Genomic DNA, 21,850 nt, shown 5'->3' on the forward strand with positions numbered 1-21,850 from the left:
GTGACAATTGAACAGTGTTAAATCTACCCAAGTGATGACGTATTAATCTAAAGACAAAATGCACATACACAACCCCAAAAGAATGTAACATTCTTTAACTGTTTCATATTAAAAACATGTTGAGAGGTTTAATCCAGTATCACCCCTACTGGATTAAGACTCTCAAGCCTTCAGCTAAATTATTTAAAAAAAATATCATTACCCCTAGTGGATAAATGAACTTCATCCCTAAGAAACAGTTCACACTTGTCAAATTCAATTTGAGGGTGATGCACGATACCCCCCTGCATTCCCAAGACAAAGGTAGCCATGACACCGTTCACCCATTTACGGGACTTGTCAATTTTCCCCGGATGGCCCGATCTCCACCGACGTCTCTGGGTGATGTCAGACCGCACGATGATCATCTGAGGGAAACGCCGATGGAGATGTTGCAGATCCTGCTTCATCGCTGCGACGAGATCGATGCTCTTCCTGCATCCCAAGTCGTTCCCGCCGCAGTGAATCAGCAGGATATCCGGGGCTGCTCTTCCTCTAAGGGACCGGTTGAAGAAAGGAAGGAGTCCGTGCCATCGAAGTCCACCCCAGCCAAACCAGTGAGCCTTGGCCGCTAGGCCAAGATTGGCCCCCATGGTCTCTCTGGCCCTCTCTTCCCCACGACGAATGTAGCTGCTGCCCATGATCCAAATCACTGGACCTGTTAATACCATACAGTAATCACAATCATAAAAGTGTTTTTTTATGTGAAAGTGTCAGTACACATATGTTAACACACACAAGTAACTTGTCTCAGGCCATAAACAAAACAGAAAAAGTCTATGCAGATATACAATAAATCACAAATGAATTGCTTATCTGTTCATTGAAATAATAATATGACAATATAGGTATTACACAACGTTTGAGGGCTTTGCATTCTTTGCTACTGCTTACTGTTAAACCTTAATTATAGTGTGAAGTCATGCCATGTATTGATTTGCAGTGTGTCAGTTGGGTTACCTATTTGGACTTGAACTTTAGGCTTAATGGCCATTGTCTCTGCTGCTGTCCCCGAAGTGGAGGATGGGGACGGGTCCTAGAAAAATAAAAAGGCACAGTACAAAGCATGTTAGCTTTGGTATGACTAAATAACAACATTACAACTAACAGGTGACATCTTATTTTAGCACAATCTCATACAGTTCCGAAATATATCCTAGGGTCCTGTTTCTTCAGAGACGGCATTGTTTGCTAATTCAGTAGCTGACAGGGATTATATTTGGACCCAATCTGTTTTCTAGTTATACAATTCAAATGAACTTGTGTAATACTTCCTTTGGGCACCTACAATTGATTGTTAGGCATGGTGTAGGCTAACAGCTTAATATTTAAACCTATGTGGAAAGAAAAATGAAAAGGGCAACCCTCAGTTATACATGTTATTGGTGACATTATTGTCCATCTATTACCTATCTGTTATTCAACAGGCCAAAGCAGACGCTTTTGTCCAAAGCGATTTACTGATTAACCTTTTTATATGACAGGCTACAGATTGGTCGGAAAGAATCGTCACTGATCACTGCATTGCTAGCGACGGACGGCATTTTTCAATAGTTTAGCCAGCGGTGTTTTTTTGCTGATGTTTATACTTGTGCGCTGGTGTGTGTGTTGAGTCGCCGTGTGTGTGTGGGGAGCTGGTAAAAGAGGTAGAAGTGAGAGAGTGCTGGCGATTTGCTCCGCAGCGAGTAGTGACTCTAGAGTCATATAGTGAGAGAAACAAGTGTCTCCCCTGTTCTTTCTGACCATGGTGGGAAATCTGGAGCAGGAATGTTGTTTACGGAGAAGGACAACCAGGAAATGAGTCGGGGGAAATCATTGACATAAATACAATGGACCAATAGACCCCGTTGCTCTGGACGGAGACCAGTGAAGGCTATTAGAAGCACTTTTCCGGTGATCACTTGCTTTACTGCGCAGCCTCCAACTGACAGAGACAACGTAAATGTGATGTGAGCAACCTGTCTGAAAGTCTTAACTCTTCTGGTAGCTGTGACAAGAGAAATCTCAATCATTTCCAATCTTACAGAGACGGAGAGTGTAGGTATATGTAAGGAGATAACATAAGCACAGGCTAATTATTGCTAACTAACATGCTAGTTAACATTAGTAATTAAACCTAAACAGCTAATGTAAGTCGAAACTGCCTGCGAGCTTCTCCTGTACTGTATGGTAATTCCTCTACTGTGCGACAGTAAGTCACTTGGTTATGACACAATCGTTAGCTTATTTTTACAGTCAAGTGACGTAAAAAAAAATGGCGGTCAGTGTAATGCTAACAAGAGGTGATCGCTTTGTAGCAACAAAATGGCGCCATCGGAGGTTCGCGTTCTGAAGCAAAGCTTACCCCCTTGGGGGAAATGCAACGCTACCAAGCCACGCCCACGGCAGTCGCTATGACGACCAGCCAAGCTGAGGCGGTACTAAAATCTGCAATGGAAAAGGGACGCACAGTGCGTCGAGTCGAGGCGAGTAGAGTCGAGGCGAGGCGAGTAGGTACCATGTAATGGAAAAACGCCATAGGAGACTGAAGGCAGGACACATTCAGAAACCGTATCTCACTCAAAACAGCATGGATGGATTTTTTTTCAAAGTTTGTATGTGTGTGGAAGCACCAGAGACACAAAATAACACCCCAAATCCCAGAAAAAGTGTTTTTTTTTTCATAATATGGGCACTTTAAAGGCTGAATTGGAGCTTCTGAGGAAAATTTAGCAGAGAATTTAACTACGTTAACGACATTTGACTTGCCATATTCTACTTGATGAAACCGATCTTCTATTCACATCTGCAAAAAAAATATATATTACTCAACCACTTCTTAAAAACAAAGGGAGATGAAACAAAAAAATGTATTAGAGATACTAAGTCGAATAACGCACAAAACCCAAATCTTTTGTTCTTGTCACAGCAGCACCTTTGAGGGATCCTACTTTTCTGAGTATGAAGCCGGCCATCAAGGACTTCCCCGACTGGCAACAGACTGGAGCAGAGGCTGTAGCAGGGACAGCCTTTTTTTGCTACTGAAATAATTTACATTATGATAGACAGTGGACAGTATAGTGTGACAATTAGTTTTTGTTCTCCAACATATACACACTGCTGTTGTGAAGCAGTGATATACAGCTCGAGTGTGTAGTCAAAAGAGAGAAATACTATATATTTCAGCGTAATATTTCAGATTAAGAAAAATAATGAATTTTCTTAATAAATAAATGTTATTCTTGGCTCAATTGTTCAGTGTTTGGATTCAAATAACATTACCATGATCCCATAGGCATAACAAAATTGAGAAAGTGACGTTTACACAGCCAATAATCGAGAGACACACCCACTACACAGCTAATAATCGAGAGACACACCCACCAAACGAGAGAAAACACAACTCAAGCCGTTGCACACCTTTCCAAGGAAACGTGCGAGTGACCCAGCTCTTTATTGCCTGAGGGAAAGCCCACAGTCTCAGACTTTAAAAAGCACTGGTTTAAGCTTTTAACCCTTGCGTTGACTTCAGGTCAAATTGACCCGTTTTCAATTTTTGTTTTATATCAGAAAATATGGGACGTAGCGCTGAAAATGTGTAGAAGAAAAATTTAATTTTCTTTTTTCAAGGTTGACGGGAAGACAACACAAGGTAGTGTTTTTGTACATTAGCCCTTTAGACCACAGTAGGATAATTATCCCCAAATCTAGCTAGCTTTTAATGTGTTACAGTGTGCTATTTTCTATAATGATTTGAACTTGTGTAAATTGTCTTTTGAGTATAGGCCTACCCTGAAAAGCATAAAATGTATTATTATTAGTAATTGTGTATGGTTTATCTATCTTACTTTAGCAATTCAATTTAGTAAAGATATTTAAAGTAATTTTGTGTGACCTGTACTGACCAGTTTTGTTAAATGGATTTATGCAGGATCATTTGATCGGCACATCTTCCTGACATCTGTACTACGTATAACAGATGTCAGGAAGATGTACCTGAGACTGCATCTGTAAGATGTATATGAGCCCGCAGCTTTACGATACGTCCCGGGGACGTCGTGCCAGTGAGCAAACGAGCAATCTACTACGTATCCCCCGCCGCATTTTGTTTACATCGCCAATACATCGTGGCGACGTATGTGCTTACATAAGTGACTGTGAAAAAACTGGTTATGTAATAGCTCCTCCTTTTTAGTTTCAATTCTCGGGTAATTCCACTGAACTAAGGAGTTTATAAGAACACACTGCACTCGTCTGGATGTGCTTTGTTCTCATCATGACTGTGAAAATACTTCTGATTCTCGTGACGTTATGGACAGGTATGATAATGACTACTTTTTCCACCACTGTATGTCATTAGACAGGTTGAATAATGTGTAAATCTGTTGTGACAGGCATATCCAGACTCTATGTCCTGTAAATATTTAACATTCAAAGTGGGGATACTTCTCAACTAATCTTGTTTCATTAGGTGTTATTAAATGTGTAGTCCTTACATTAATACACTATTAATAAATAGGCCTAGACATTGGTAGTATGTAAACTTGAGGTAGCCAATACTTTTTTACATTTGTGTTTTTACATTTGATGCCACTTTAACTTAAACTGTACTACATTTCAGAAGAAAATATTCTAGGCCTACTCTTCACTTAATTGCCTTATTTTAATAGAAGTAGCTCAGTAATTAGTTACTTACTTTTTAGATTAAGATTTTACACAAAAACCTATAAGTTCAAAAAATAACACAAATTAAAGCTTTAGTGTGTAACTTTTTAATATTAACGAACGTCCGTTACATTCAAGCCATTGCCAAATGAGTTGCTACAAAACTAATTAAGATTATCAGCTCCACACAACTCTCTCGGTAGGCTATTTGTTCAGAAGATTGTCATCCGGTGACTTTCGCACACAGAAAATCGAGTGAAGATAATGACCTCTTCTGAAGAGTCCATCATGTTTTATTAATCTTCAGTGTCCTCCTTGGCTACTAGCTACTGTGTGTGTGTGTGTGTGTGTGTGTGTGTGTGTGTGTGTGTGTGTGTGTGTGTGTGTGTGTGTGTGTGTGTGTGTGTGTGTGTGTGTGTGTGTGTGTGTGGGGGGGGTGTCCTTCTCACGTTTTAGATATCTATTAATTGTTTACATTTCCACCAAAGAGTAATTTCTTATCTTATATTATTAAATCATTAACCAGACAGCTAAAATGATCCTATATTTTATAAAAAGTCAAAAAAATAATATAGATTTATTTAACAGGACAACGCCCATTATCATTCCATTACCTCTGAGATTTATCCAGTGACCCTTTGGGGGCCCGAACCATACTGTAATGTAGTTGGAAGTATTTAAAACTAGGTTGACCTCGACAAACTACAATCTTAAAATGGGCTCAGGTCATGCTAATTGATTATTATATTACTTGGAAATATTGTTTTATAGAGCCGGGACTGACAAAAAATAAATCTTGAATCTTAATAAATTCATCTGTCTAATACAGTAGGTAATTCTGGGCCGTGATAAAATCGCAGGTACACCTGGCGATGTACTGTGCTCAAAACCGCCTCTGTGTTAGTGGTAGTCAGTGTTTTCCAGATCACATGTTGCATGATAACACATACAGACACAGACACACACACACACACACACACACACACACACAAACTCACAAGGGGAGCAATACCAGCATTGCTTTAGCAGCTGGTAAATATCAACAATCCTTGTGAAATAACCATGGTTATAAGACGTGCCAAATAAAACAATGCCTCATCAGTGCTGAATACTTCCGTAGAAGCTGACCAATTCCCTAATTTAGCAACCACTAAATTGGGATGTGGTCAGAATGTGTCACCCAAACTCATGATAATGATAATGTTTAACAAAGGGCAAAATAGCCTATATCAAGCTAAATATGAGCTAAATGCAAGAGCTTTAAGACTTGATTTAGAGCACTTATAGAATACATTGTGAGAACTTGTAGAACAAAAATCTGAACTTGTATGTTAACATTTTCACTATTATAAAATATTCACACATTATCTGAATGTGTATTCATTCACAAATGTGTAAAATGATATTTACATTTACTTTTACATTTACTTAAATAAAAAATGTTTTAAGTACAACCACAACTCAGTTATTACAACCTCTCATATCAGTCACTGCATCTTCACATCTTTGCATCACAAACTGGTGAGTCTGCGCGCCTTGCTTTTGCAATACATCTTGTGATAAATGTGGTCCAAAACAAACTTGTAGCTGTGGACGTGAGTAGGACATGTTTATCTAAGCTAAGCATACATATTTGTCTTACAAAACTTATCTGTACAAAAACTGAAGTAAAAATAACAATTTTGTGGTTTTACAAGGAGTTTTTTGTGGGACTAGATGCGGTAACTTCTTCGACTTTCTGATGGTTGCCTGGAAACTTCATGGTGACAACAAGATTTTATCTTTATTGCACTCGGTCAAAAATTATTCTCGCACATAACCCCTATTTCCAGCCGTGTGCTAAGCTAACCTGCTATAGCTTCATATTCTCCGTACAGACATGAGAGTGGTGTCAATCTTTATCTAACTCTTGGTTGGTAAGTGCATACGTGGCAAATGTCTAACTATTCCTTTTTAGTCTTATGTGGTACATTCAGAATTGAAGAAAGGCTCTGATTGGTTAGCAGCAGTATATTGTCCATTAACAGATATTTTGATTACAAGACTAACCAGTCACATTTCAGTGACCATTTGAGCATACAATGATAACTTTGAAATTTCCTTCTCAATTTCCACAAACAAGTTCAAGTTCTCTGTTAACCGCGTGAGATAGCTTACTATGGGAAGCTCCCTCAGGCGTGACCAATCATGGAAGCATGGGCCAGCCTAACCCACTTTTTAAGCGCCGCCGCCCGTGCCATTCACATTTTCTTTCTTGTATAGATGAAACAAGCTCCTCAGCTGTCCTGATGTCTGGATTTTTGTGGATCTGGTGTCAGGATTTGTGGATTTTTTTTTAAGAAATATTTGCTCAGGCTCATGTTGTTGTTTTCTATTGTGGCTGTGTTGGCTCACGTCAAACCCGGAAAGCCTTTCCACTCCCTATTCAGCCCCATCGTACCGAATTTGGTTGCAGTTCCACCAGAGTTCCACTGGGGGTGATTGTGGTCCAGTGCAAAATGAATGGGACTCTGTGGAGCTAGACGGCTAAATTTGTCTCTTTCGCCTGATAGTCGTTGAGAAATCTCAGATTTGATTGTAGTTTTTGCAAGTTCAACATGGATTATAGGTCGAAAGTTGAATGAACGAGTACTTATGTCCTTTCGATTTCTTACAGGTTGAGTCGTTGTTGCCCATAACACGCTCGCATTCTGCTAATGAATGCTGATTGGTCAGTGATAGACTGATTACAATCGGAGCTCCCGCTTGACGGCATCCGAAGCAGAACCAGAATGTCAGAGTGAATATTTCGGCGTGGTCTTTAAAACATTAGCAAACCTCTTTCAAGCATGTGTGTTGACAGGTAGAGCCTTACTTGTTAGCTGTGTTGTCAATGCCTCGAGAGAACAAAGGAAGTGACTCAGAGCTTGCCGTAAAGCAGTATCTCTGGCTGTACAGTATGTCTGTATGGTATGGACACAGATGTTGTCCATACCGTCTCTGCTTCTGGCCCAGACCACATGGAATAGTGACGGGACAGCTCCCTTCAACGCAGCGTAATAACTACTGGAAATAATGTCCATCACGCGATGTATCTGTCTCTGCAGTCATCTCAACCATCGAATACAGCAACAGGAAATAATAATAAGGCTTTTTTTTCCTGTGAAGAAATGTTTTTCACGTTGTTGGTGAATTCTTAAAAAAACAAAACACGACTAAATGTTGCGTAAATCGCGTTACTGAGATTGTAACGGGTATAATATTACCAAAATGTAATTAGTAATGCGTTATATTACTGCTTTACGGCAAAAACGAATACATTACTGTAATTGCGTTACTTTTGAGTTGGGGGTCCGTTATATTTTCTGCTAACCGTCAAGGTTAATTTTAGCTTGCATCACCTCAAGATGATTGGGCTGTTTTCTGACAGACGTGGTGTTATTGGAGCTTCCATGATTAGTCACGCCTGAGGGCACTTCCCATAATGAGATACCTCACTGGGTTAACAGATAATTATGGTTACCCTGGTAACCTAAAGTTCTAGTTTTACAAAGTAAAATTAAATAAAATGTGTGACACTTTGCAGGTGTGTGTTCCCGGAGACCCAGAGAGATATATGTCAAGGAAGGTGAGATGGTGGCGCTCTACTGCCCCCGGTACGGAGGGTATGATCATGGTGATGCCAAACTGATCTGGACCAGTTACACCACCCAGGACATGGATCTGACCAACAACGTGTCATCAGCTGAGCAGAGGCAGATGGGTATACTGGTTCATGGGAGGAGCCTTATGATTCTTACTGCCTCTGTAAACTATCAGGGGAATTACTCATGCACTCAAGGGTAAGTACAAACAAATTGATAAACCTAAACATTCCTCTATTACATTTCCACAGAAACCACAGTTAATAACATGCATGTGTTTCCTTCCTGAGACTGGCATTGAACAAAACTGTAAAGTTAAGGCATGCAAACACATTTTACTCCTAAGGGATTATTTGGCTAGATGCTGCTAAAATCACTGACGGATGAGGTTTTACATTAGTCATTTTATTAGAAGTTATATCTTAAAGTTGGGGTAGGCAGTTTATCTTTGGCGTCATTGGGCTCTATCTTCAGGCTTAAGGAAATCTAGTCATCAAGGGAGACTTTGGCCAATCACAGGTCATTTCAGAGAGAGAGAGAGAGAGAAAAATAAAATAACGCCGAAGCTATGGCACCGCCTACTGCTGCCTTCCGAATAAGGAGACACCGGGTAAACGTGGTGGACGAGCAAGATTATCTGAACCCTAGTCTATATCGATGACGTTTCATTTTCGAGATTGTTTAGGTGCCGCCGGAAATTCCGCCGCAAGTCCCTCATTACGTCACCTTCCGCTTTCTTTGCGTTGGCATTCGAAACTCTGGCCGATTTATGAGGACTATGGTTAACTGCTCCTCCGATCTCTGCAGGGTAAATCGAGACCGAATTTGTATTTTCTCTTGCATTACTAAAACATACGCAGGCCTACATATGTTCCACCAAAACAAGTTCCTTCCCGAGCCTATTTTGCAGAGCCACCGTCATTGAGTCCGGCACTTAGCGCCACCCAAGACGATTGTGATTGGTTTAAAGAAATGCCAATAAACCAGAGCATGTTTTTCTCCCATGATGTGTGGACTAGCCAGACCTTCTTCCGCAGCGCTGTGAAGGTAGGTCTGGCAATGCAAAACTATCTCAACCCTACAGAAGTGTTTTCCGTGGGGAATGCCAAGGCCTTTTGATTGGAGGAGAGAAGGATGGACGACCTATAGGCCTATATAAGAATCTGACCCTGTATTAACTTTCGTTACTCTGCAGACCTAATTTTGATCTCTTGAATAAAGGATCATATTGCATTATCTAGGTCTCCTTCGAAATGTATTATTCAACGCCAAATAAAATCTTTAAAGGTCCCATGATGTGGTGCTCTTTGGATGCTTTTATATAGACCTTAGTGGTCCCTCATAAAGTGAAATTTTCATGCCATGGGACCTTTAACAGTAGTTTAGCTTTCTGCTAACCCTAGTTTACGGCTGGGGCTGATTCAATTTAATGTTTCTGTAGCTAACTAGAGCCTCTAATCACAGTATGTCATCTCAAAGGGCAAACAGAACGGTCAATCTCATAGAATTGCTGCTATATACCGGCATGCCATTGGTATGAAATTAATGATTAGTGGTACTCATGCCCATGCTCGCTTGATAGGAGGAGCTAGACAGAGAGGGAAGAGGGAGAACTGCAGGTCTCATTCTGCTTCAAATTAATGAAATTCATGAAACCTTGTCAGCCACAAACCAAATGCCATTAAAGGGCTGTTATAATGTGGTGATGTATATACAGACATACAGATCTTGCCAAATAATACCAAAACAAACGGGATGTAGAAATGGCACACTGGCTAAGAGAAAAATTTGTCATTTGCAAACGGATCCTTAAAGCCGTCTCTACTTTCACATTCATTGTAAGTGGTTGTGATTCAAATGTAAAGTGAAACCTTCATATTAATCTTTTCTTTGATGACATGGCAGGAATGCCAGCACCTGGTTCAGGCTGACAGTTCTCACAACACAGTCCAGAGAGTATGAAAAGATGACCCAGTACCCTACAACATGTTACACAGAAGAAACCTGCACATTGCGTTGCCCTGATGTAAACATACCTGCTCCAAACATCCCGAATATTACCAGCAACGGCATTATATGGCACAAGGTATGCACAGCAGATATATCGTATGATATTTTAGCTCCAGAAATGTGGTCAGGACTTCTGACTGCATGTTGTAACCCATCAGATTTAAACATTTAAAAAATATTTTTTTAAGCATACCACAGTTTGGAGGGAGAGTGGAGTTTTGTTTTATTTGAGGCTGATTTTCATGAATTTAATAAATTTTCCATCTTGTAGGAGGGCGAGTCATTGCCAAAAAACAGTTACTTCTCAAGTGTGGAAGAGAATGATCATGGGAACTACACCTGTACCAGATCTTACCTGTGTTATGGTCAAATATATAAGATGACCTTTACAGTGGTGCTTGATGTCCAACCAAAGGGTAGCAAATCAGCACTGTTTTCAGTATGTTTATCTTTATATGCTAGAATAGAGATGAAAGGGTTTTCTCCTTTTTTTTTTGCACAGAAAAACATCTGAAAGATGCCGCAATCACAGAACCACAGAATAATCATGTATTTCTTGTAGATTTGGGTGAGCTTCAATCTTGTAGCGTGAATACACACACTTGGATATACAAGTATAAGCATTTATTATCTTTCTAATCTACTACTTTTAAATGTGGTGTAAACTCTGCTTTTTCTAGGCTCACCAAAGGTGATTGATTGTAAAGCTGTTATTTATTCAGACTTTGATCAGGTATTCTGGTTAAGTGGGAAATCATTCGTGGAAACGGACAACAGCTTACCAGTTTTCTACAATTTGACAAGGTAAACATTTCACACAGATGTACCAGCTTTCACAAATAGGGTTGGGAGTGCAAATGTTATACATAGCCACATATACACACACACACACACACACACACACACACACACACACACACACACACACACACACACACACACACACACACACACATATCAGAGTTTACCTTTGTCCTTTCCTTTTCTTTTCAGGGAAAATAATGATGGAGAATTAAAGATGACAGCATCTCTCGTCTTTAAAAAAGTGTCAGAGGAGAATCTATCAAAAAATTACACCTGTAAACTGCAATCTGTATCCGAACACTCAGGCTTTGTCACCATCAACTTGGCCCAAAAACGTATGTGAGATGGATGGATAGATACATCTTTGGCTTTCCTATTCTTGCTATTGTATATTGTTTTTTCCAGCAGTGTTGGGTTCAGTTTACTATCATAAAGCTCAGACTAGTTCAACTAATGACCCTGGGATACACTAAAATTGTACTTAATAAACACATCTCTAATCGACACATTCAAATTACAGGGATGTTTCATATGGCGTTTGCTACTTTAAATGAATATTTGTAGGAGTTATTTGTCCTTTTTGTCCCTACAGCATCCTTTTCCTCACTCTCCCTCGCTCTTGGCATTGTGTGCGTCGTGGTGGTGATCGTTGTAGCAGTTGTTCTGTATATGAAGCTGAAAATGGACATTGCTGTTTTTCTACGACGCACTCTTTGTTGCTATCCCAGCACCTCAGGTGGAATAAATGTTTCATGTTTTGAATAACATTTTGCGTAACAGGTGCATATTGTTCCCAGAACTGCAGGGTAAAAGCAGACAGCCATGTTGTCTCTACCTAAGCTTGTTTTGTTTGTTTTTGTTATCTTAGATGGAAAGAGCTATGATGCCATTTTGATTTGTTACAAGAGCAACACAGACGTAGGACTACATGAAGATGACAGAAAAGAGAAGAGAGAATGTTTTGAAAGAGAGGTTTGGTTACAGTCTCTGTCTTGATCGTGACGTCTTACTGGGGAAAGGTACGTATTAAAGGTTATACTCTAAAGAGAATCTACCCGAAAATCTTAAAGGGGTGGTTCAGAATTTTGGATATAGGACCTCATTTCCAAGTTAGCCAGTGTGTTATTTATCAGTGGAGACTGTTTTCAACACTTTTCATCCAGTCCTTCTAGTTTCAGAGTTCGTTGATGCTAGGCTAATGCAAGTCAACAGTATCTGCTAGCCTGCCACTAAAAACAGTCTTACCTACTCCACAGAACACCCGAGGCAAAAAAATTACGCCAAACTATCTATGTAAATGTCTGTTGATAGAATAATGTTTGAAATGTTCTTTTCAAAAATTAAAAAGTCTTAACATGAATCCAACATATTATTAGCAAATATAAATCCCCACTGATGATAGGCTTACTGTCCCATAGGTAAGGTAGTCACTAAGGTATTAGTTGTTTTTTTTTAGCTTAGTATTCTATGCAAAAAAAGGTATGTAAAAAGGCTTTAGGCTGCCCTACATGTAATTGTAGGGCCCAGTTTATTATGCACCTTCATTTTATACAATATATGTAGTAGGGGGTCCCTGCTCCGTCTCGGTTTAAGTTAAGGGGTCCTTGGTTTAAAAAACATTGAAGACCCCAGGCATAGGCTACAGCAACGGCGGAGTGATATTACCTAGGCTACCGGTTTACATGACAATCACGCAAGTTTATTTATGTGCTGCTGTCACTTATTGCTACAGAAGCAGAGTACATTGCACGAAGGAATCAACACAATGCACTGAATTGTAATGTTATCTCCACTAACGTTGTCAGTCTCTGGAATCTCTCAGTAGCCGGTAGGCTAACCTTACGAAAGGGGCTAGCTTTATTTGCTATAGTGGCCTACCAAAAGTTATTACCTGTTCATCAGTAGCTGTTGGTGCATCTGGAAAGACGGATGGAACCACATTCGTTGTCAGTGACTTGTGGTCCTTTAGATTGCGGGGTTTTTCAAAGTTGTCTGTCTAAACTACACTACACATTCACCACTTGAGCAGAGTCTCCGCCGGTGCGCTTCTCTGTTTAATACTTAATAGTACTACTAACCGGAGCAAAGTAAAATTCCGCCACTGCTGAGAAACTAGTCCCTCAAAATGCAATGCGATTATTGAGATGCAAGGATAGTTTTATTTCTAACATTATTCTATCAACACAGACATTTACATCAATAGTCTGGCATTGTAATTTATTTGCCTCAGGTGTTCTGTGGAGTAGGTAAGACTGTTTTTAATGGCAGGCTAGCAGATACTGTTGACTTGTGCTAGCCTAGCACCAGCGAACTCTACAACTAGAAGGACTGGATTAAACATGTTAAAAACGGTCTCCACTGATAAATAACACACTGGCTAACTTGGAAATGATTTCCTATGTCCAAAATTCTGAACCACCCCTTTAATGAATATATATTAATAATATATATAATCTGAATTCTGATTGGTTGCAGCTGTAAGGAAGGCAGTGTTGGACTGTATAGAGCCTGGTCACACGGTGGTTTTGGTTCCCACCCATGCAGCTCCTTGTCTAGGATCTGACCTGCTGAGTGCCATCCGTGAAGCCCTTGTGGAGCGACAAACTCAGGTTCGTTACCAGAGGCCTTACAGCTTCTTGGCGAGGCTGGAGACTGTGTCACCTGGAAGGGCATAAGCTCCATGCCGCCCTCCTCCTCCTTCTGGAAGCAGCTGCAGTATTACCTACCTTCCCTGCAGCGTGCATCAAAAGAAAGGCTTTTACCTCAGACAATCCAGTATGATAACTGTTTAGTTACAATGAATATAACAGATCAATTGTTTTAGTATGCTACATAATAATAATAATAATAATAATAATAATAATAATAATAATACATTCTATTTATAGAGCACTTTACATAATAAAGCTTTCTTGTGTTTCCAATTTACCCTCAAATAGTTTTTGAAGATCCTGTTACTCACAGGAAATAACTGTTCTCCATCCCTTTTCCACCCCGATAACTTATTTCCCCTATCCCTCTACCCCCCTCACCCCTACCACATATATCAGAAAATGCAGAGCCTTAGTGTAGTAATGTCCACTCCTGGTGAGCCCCAGCACTGCAGATCTTCCATCACTCTGCCCACACCTGTTGAACACATCTCATTGAGTAAATAGGCCTTTTTGGCAGCAGACATTATAAACTTGTCATTGTGGTAGAAATTCTCTTTTGTGTCTGTTTCTGCTGTACCAGTACTTTTAAATCTGCATTTATACATGTGTTTGATATTGTATTCAATTATTACGTGGTATAAAGGTATAACTGTATATTTGCCTTGAATGTATTTCATATTTAATACTATATATATGTATATATATATATTATATATTTTTATTTCTATTTATAATTTGTTATATTTTATTTTAAGTCTTTTATATTTACTAATATCCTACTGTTTTTCTTTAGTGGAGCTTCCCAGTAAAGGTATTTCACACAATTGTAACTGGGTTAACTTTTTAGTCTTTTAGTTTATTGTTTTGATTTTACATTTTGCAGTCAGATGTTCTCATCAACTTGCTGAGGGGCAGACAAGCTGTGATAAGTCTCACATTGCCAGACAGATCTCCACAGCACTGCGGAGAAAGGAAGCTGTGATAAACCCACAAGCAAAATTCTTGGCCCTGTTAAAAGGCATTCTCTATGGGCCCCTCCCAGCATCCACAGCCATTCATTTTATCATCTTGTTGGGCCTTATGAGTACTCAGTCCCCTTTGCCCCCCAGTCCGACACCCCTGCCCACAAATAGCAGACAGTAATCAAGTGACGGTTGACAGCTGCACCAATGCTGGACTTCTATTCATCCGGTGGCTGGAAACACACTGTTGCTCCATGTTTGTTGAATAGGTAGATCATTGTTTGCATCATGATGAGGGCATTTTATGTCAGCTCATTTGATGTGTTTCTGCCACCTAGTGGAAGGTTTTCAGAACAACAAATACATTGCATTTCTCTGACTTCTCCACAATACAAGCCACCCTTGTGTTCCACCAATATCTTAATGTGAAGCAGCAGCGGTAGGAAATGTGTGGTTGTAAATAATGTAATGTAAAGACATCTGAATCATCAGAATAAGGATGTGTAGAAATAAAAGGATTTTGAATTGGTTTTAGATTGATCTCAATGTAGCTACTTGCACACAACATTTCCAACAACATTTTACAGCAAGATAGAAATAGCTAAAAACAAGGTCAATAAGCTAAAAAATAAAAATATACAACTATTTCATACAAGTGCATGAACAAAGGTGTATAGCTTATATAAAAAGCAACAATGAAGAGCAACATACAATGTCTACGTACAAATCAAGTGTTCTGATTTGACAAACCATTATGTAGGCATTGAATACATTGAATGGTTATTGCTGAAAATGCTGACCATAAATTGTATCCAAAACAAGCTTTGAATATGACTTTGGCCACTTGGGGGCAGCAGAAAAATGCAACATTGATATATCATACCTTTAAGTTAGCAGACTGCTTATTCAGCAGTTAAAGAACAGCATTATTCATTATAACTTATGTTTCTGGCCACTTGGTGTAATGTCAGTCCAATATTAACTCTCTTTTAACTCTGGTTTTGGTCTCTACCCAGTCCTAAGGGAAATATCTCGCTCTTTTAGCTGTTCGACTTTATTCACCAGCTAGACCCTAACATTGCCTGTCTGATGTTTGGTGCTGAGCAGGTAGTATACAGTGATTTTTCAGAGATTTTTCTCTGAAAACAGTCCCTGCTGTGGCCAAAAAGCAATCTATGAGAATGGTGAGAGTGAATAAAAACAGTTTAGTTGTGGCCGGACAGCTAAACGATGAACGAAAAACTCTGAATAAAGCCCTGTAAAGCCAAGGGAAGCTGCAAATTCAGGTGATAATTCTACAGTTTCATAACTACAAGCGACCTCTTTAACATTGCTTTTACACTGTGTTAGAATAATTACATTATCAAGAATAGACAGAGACCACTGAAGATATATTAAAGTTAATTTTCCTTGAGAACCCAACAAGGAGGCAGTCTCCGCAATACAGAGTAGTACAGACGGTGACCTAACGAAGTGTAGATGCAATAAATCATGATACAAGAGTTGGTGTTGTCAGTTGTTATTCGGTAAGAGACGATGACGTCTCCCCTGTCTGGTCTGGGAGGGCATGTATGCCCTCAGGAACACACTGTGCATAGACAAGGACAAGCAATGGCTCCACGTTATCTTGTTTAGAGTATTCAGTATAATATTATTCCATGCAAATAGTTTAATAATAACAAGAGGGGAAGTATGTATCATAATTTCCCTAACACACTGTCTATACTTCATTAATACTTCAATATAAAAAGATTGATAATAGTTGCTTTAAAGGTGCTTCTGATGTGTCTGTCAGCTACAGTGTTTTTGTTGTTATGGCTGATGTGCCAGGCTATGCAATGCGACCACTTCATAAAAGAACATGGCAAGTCACATTTGTCTGCACAACAAATCAAGTACTGTGGGTATTCAACGGAAATCAGTGAGCCACCTGGTTGTTTTTAAAGGGAAAATCCATTGATTTTACACATAGGCCTAGAGATCATGTTATGACTGGTGTGTTATCTCTATGGGGTGTTCCCCTCCGTCTCCGTGAAAACAGTTGCATTAAGTCTGTGGGCTGTGGAGTTTCGTCAAGTCTCTATAAATAACACACGATTATCGGTGAAAATATGCTATATAGGCTACATACCAAATACCTTTTTCCTTGTTTTATTTGAATATCTTTAATAAGCCCAAAGAGGTGAACAATTAATTCACAAGAATAAAGTAATGATAGAGCAAAGTCTAAAAGATTTTTCTTTTGCATTCTTAACCTGTTAATAATAGACAACTGTAAGTTGTTAAAATGAGCTCCACCTTGACAATTAAATTGCAGCTTATATGTTGGCCTACACATTAATGAATCAGTAGTACAATCCTAATGCACAAATGAGAATCTACGCATATTATTACATGTACATTGTTACATCATTATTTTGGGGCGTTCTTTCCACCTTTAGTATATGTAGCAGGAAAGTGGCAGCATTTGCAACATTGCGGATGCTGCTGAGAAGATAGTCAGGACACCACCTCTGATTGGTTGGCACAATCACGCCAAGATGGCCGGGGCTGACAAGGGGGTAAGCGAGCATCCGCAAAGCGTACCTCCTATGGAGACATTTTAATGCTAACAAGCCATCACCTGCCGTTAGCATTCCATTGCCTGCCATTCATTTTGGCGTCATTTTGACAGCGAATAACTTTACATCTGAAGTGTTTAAAGACTCTATTTGTCCATTGTTTATTTCTAAAGAAACACGGCAATGTATAAAAGGCTCCATTACCTTGTATCTCACGTTATGGCTCCGTAGCAGACATTTTTGTAAAAATAGGCTAACGATTGTGTCAACCACACAACTTTCTGTCGCATAGTAGACAAATTACTGTATAGTACAGGAGAAGCTCGCAGGCAGTTTCGACTTACATTAGCAGTTTAAGTTTAATTACTAATGTTAATTAGCATTTTAGTTAGCAATAATTAGCCTGTGCCCATGTTATCTCCTTACATATATCTACACTCTCCATCCCTGCAAGATTCGGAATGTTTGAGATTTCTCTTGGCTCAGCTACTAGAAGACTTACAACTTCCAGATAGGTTGCTCACGTCACATCTACGTCGTCAAGCTCAGTTTGAGGCTGCGCAGTAATGCTCAGCCATCACTGGAAAAGTGCTTCTAATATCCTTCACTGGTCTCCGTGGAAGTCTACGGCGTCGCTTTGTCCATTAATTTTACTGTCTATGCTAACAGATACGGGTCTATGCTGGATACCTTTTCATTCGATAATCGTTCAGTTGTGGATTTATCATTCAGGACTTATTGTGCACAGTCTAGAAAAGACAAAACACTGCAGTTCCAGGCTGGATTAAAAAGCTCATTAAAGGCCTACGATCGCGTATAAGATCTCGTTTTAACAGAAAATTACTCATCGTCTAAACAAACAAAAAAAGTCTCTATCGTTACATCTATATTGATCTGAAGATATTGAATATGACATACAGGTATATTTCATCGTATTGTCAGCACAGCATGCATGCAGGTAGCCTGAGACAACAAAATGAAGTTTAACGTTGGCATGCAACTGAAATGCATGCAGAGTGATAGTTAGCAGTAGCTAGCAAAAACAGACGTTAGGTGTGCATACTGAATACCATGGTTATTAAACTAAAACGAAAATGAGCAGTAGCATTTTTTTAGAAAAGAAATTATACAAAATGGAAATTTTCGAAGAAAAAATAAAACTAAACGGAAACTATATTGCCAGGTTAAATCTTTTTTTTAAAAATAAAACAAAAATGAATGTAGGCTAAATTATTTCAATTGTAGTTTATAGCCTACTAAAATAAAGGATAGCATGAATTTCCGTCAACTCTCGTGACATTGAACCATAGAAATTGAACGGACTTGACATAAGATGGTGCTGTGAACTTAAACATTAAACATCATGGCTGTTTTCCAACCATGCTTTGAATAGCTACGTACTTGAGACATTATACCTGGCCCTAACGAAAACAAACTAGGCCTACTGTAAAATTAATATACCTATAAAAACTAATATATAAAAACTAAACCTTTCCTAAAAACTGAAACTAAAATAAAACTATAGACACACTCTAAAAACAATCAAAACTAAGAAATGAAATCCAAAAGTCAAAACTAAAATAAGCCTATATAAAAACTAATTGAAAATTCTAAACTATCATACCCATTAACTGTAAACAGTATGACATGGGATTAAGTAATCCTGCGGGTCCAATTTATAGTGGGACAATGTGGGTCCTCAGTCCTGACACGTGGTTCCCCTATCACAAAGAATACATGAGTCTCTGTTGTTTAGTTAAAAAAGAAAAAAAATCTAAACTGGCCAGTGCAACCCACCCACAAAATATATAATAATAATATGATTATATACAGTACAGGCCAAAAGTTTGGACACACCTTCTCATTCATTGCGTTTCCTTTATTTTCATGACTATTTACATTTTAGATTCTCACTGAAGGCATCAAAACTATGAATGAACACATGTGGAATTATGTACTTAACAAAAAAGTGTGAAATAACTGAAAACATGTCTTATATTTTAGATTCTTCAAAGTAGCCACCCTTTTCTTTTTTATTAATACGGGGAAAAATTCCACAAATTAACCCTGACAAAGCACACCTGTGAAGTGAAAACCATTTCAGGTGACTACCTCATGAAGCTCATTGAGAGAACACCAAGGGTTTGCAGAGTTATCAAAAAAAAAAAAAAGGGTGGCTACTTTGAAGAATCTAAAATATAAGACATGTTTTCAGTTATTTCACACTTTTTTGTTAAGTACATAATTCCATATGTGTTCATTCATAGTTTTGATGCCTTCAGTGAGAATCTACAATGTAAATATTCATGAAAATAAAGAAACACGTTGAATGAGAAAGTGTGTCCAAACTTTTGGCCTGTACTGTATACAGGTCAATATTGACTTTTGGTCATAGCGCCCCCCGCTGGCAACAGGAAATCAGCCTTATATGACAAACATCATCCGATTGAATGTGTGGTCTACTTGTGATACTGAGCCGGCCCCTAAAATGTACTCCGGTCACGCCCCCTTTTATGGCTTTTGAACTGTTTAAGGTAGAGTCTTGTGTGAGGTATCATTGAACTCAGCAGAGAGTTTCTTTTTGATTCGTGATGGTTTGACCCGCCCCCTATGCATTAGCCACGCCCCTTTTCATAACCAATTACCTGTTTAATGTAGAGTCTTGTGTGAGGTATCATTGGCCTGCCCCCTATGCTTTAGCCACGCCCCTTTCACAGCTAATGAACTGTATGACGTAGAGTCTTGCGTGAGGCATCATTGAACTCAACAGGGAGTTCCCTTTTCATTGGTGACGATTTGAGTGCAGCGCAAATGCATGGTTGCAAGAAGCTGCGTCCGCCAGTAACCCCAACGCACGAAGAGGCGCGAGGGCCCGTCCAATGCTGCTTGCAGCTTTAATATATTATTATTATAATATTATTATTATTATAATAATAATATATTTTTACTATTTTTATTATTACTTAATCACATGTCATACTGTTTACAATTAACGGGTATGATAGTTTAGAATTTTCAATACATTTTTATATAGGCTTATTTTAGTTTTGACTTTTGGATTTCATTTCTTAGTTTTGATTGTTTTCAGAGGGTGTCTATAGTTTAATTTTTTTATTTTAAGTCGGCGTGTTCCTTTAAAATCTCCTCTATCACATCCTGAAAAATCCAAGTTGTGGAAAATATTGAAAAATACTGAAATCGGTGATGCCAATTTCCCATTGCAGCCCATGTTAAAGGGTTTGTACTGTTTTTTTTCAACCTGCACCCGATTTTCCTATGTTTTTGTGTCTAAGTGACTGATGAGAACAACAATCTTTGAAATTGGTCCAGTATTGTGAGTATAATGGAGTCTGGCGAGTTTGGTGATGGTGATTTTGGGTCTGTTTTACGTTAAACAAAAGGATCTTACTCTTTAACAAAAAGGTCTATCTCGGTAGGGATCCTTTCCATAATGTTATCAGACACAGAATAACAATCTGAGCCTGTCAGTGGCAAAATAAACAGCACTTTTAGTGGACGCAAACTGACAGTGTGCATTTTACATTGCAGCCTGGTTCGTGGCTGCTGAGTACAGCGTTCTCACTCAATGCTGGACCACAGATATCAAAAGATTTCAAAGGATTTCAAAGAATTTCATTCACATTAGTCACTTAGACACCAATGCATGGGAAAATAGGGTCCAATTTGAAAAATACAGAACCACCATTATTTATGCAAATCAGCACAATTAGACAATGCCTCATTTGCATAATTAAACATAAAAGTTCAGAAAACTTGTAAAAGTAAAAAATATTGTCTTGCCGGCAATTTCCACTGGATGCGGAACGTCTGCGGAACGTCTGCGGAACGTCTACGGAACGTCTGCGGAACGTCTGCGGAACGTCTGCGGAACGTCGACGGAATCATTAGGTTTCCATTAAAGTCAATCTGTGTATTTCCACAGACTGCGGAACGTCTGCGTCCCTACTCCGTCCCAGTTCCGTCAGTCCGCAGGCCTCCGGAGCAGATACGCAGAGCTTCTATTTTTGACGGGTGACGGAGAGCTCCGCAGCAATTCAGCACACGGCAGATAGTGCGGGACAGGAAGTCGAGCACATAAACAAAATAAATATCCGGTTAATTTTCAAAATTAAATACACCGTGCTCACGACGGATCATATTTCCCTGCCCTACACCTTGAAAACACATCACAGAGTCGTTTCCCCTCTACTCCTCTGGATGGAAACAAACTGTTGTTGGTTTTGTGGTTCTATTCCACCTGAATTCGCGAGAACTTGTGGGTCCTTGTGACTACAGCTGTCAGTCACGGCCGCAGCCGTTCCGCAACAAATCCGGACCCGGTGGGTATTGACGGACGGCGGAGCACGCAGCAGACACGCAGCGGAGCCGGTCCGCAGCTGTTAGGCATCCAGTGCGTGGCTCATTCAAAGCAACACAACTCTTAACACACGTCTCAAAACAGGCTCAGTGCAGACAAACATTATGAACAATCCTCACTGAGATAACACACACACTGTTACTCAGAACACACTGAGAGTAAAAACACTAGCATC

General features: G+C 39.3%; 1 pseudogene; it reads left to right on the forward strand.

Annotated features, from left to right (window-relative positions):
* The first annotated feature begins 4,258 nt into the window (after positions 1–4,258).
* Positions 4,259–13,944, forward strand: LOC114559396 (interleukin-1 receptor accessory protein-like; annotated as a pseudogene).
* The last annotated feature ends 7,906 nt before the right edge of the window (positions 13,945–21,850 follow it).

The sequence above is a fragment of the Perca flavescens genome, chromosome 1 (genome assembly GCF_004354835.1).
Source record: "Perca flavescens isolate YP-PL-M2 chromosome 1, PFLA_1.0, whole genome shotgun sequence".
NCBI classification, from domain to species: Eukaryota; Metazoa; Chordata; class Actinopteri; order Perciformes; family Percidae; genus Perca; species Perca flavescens.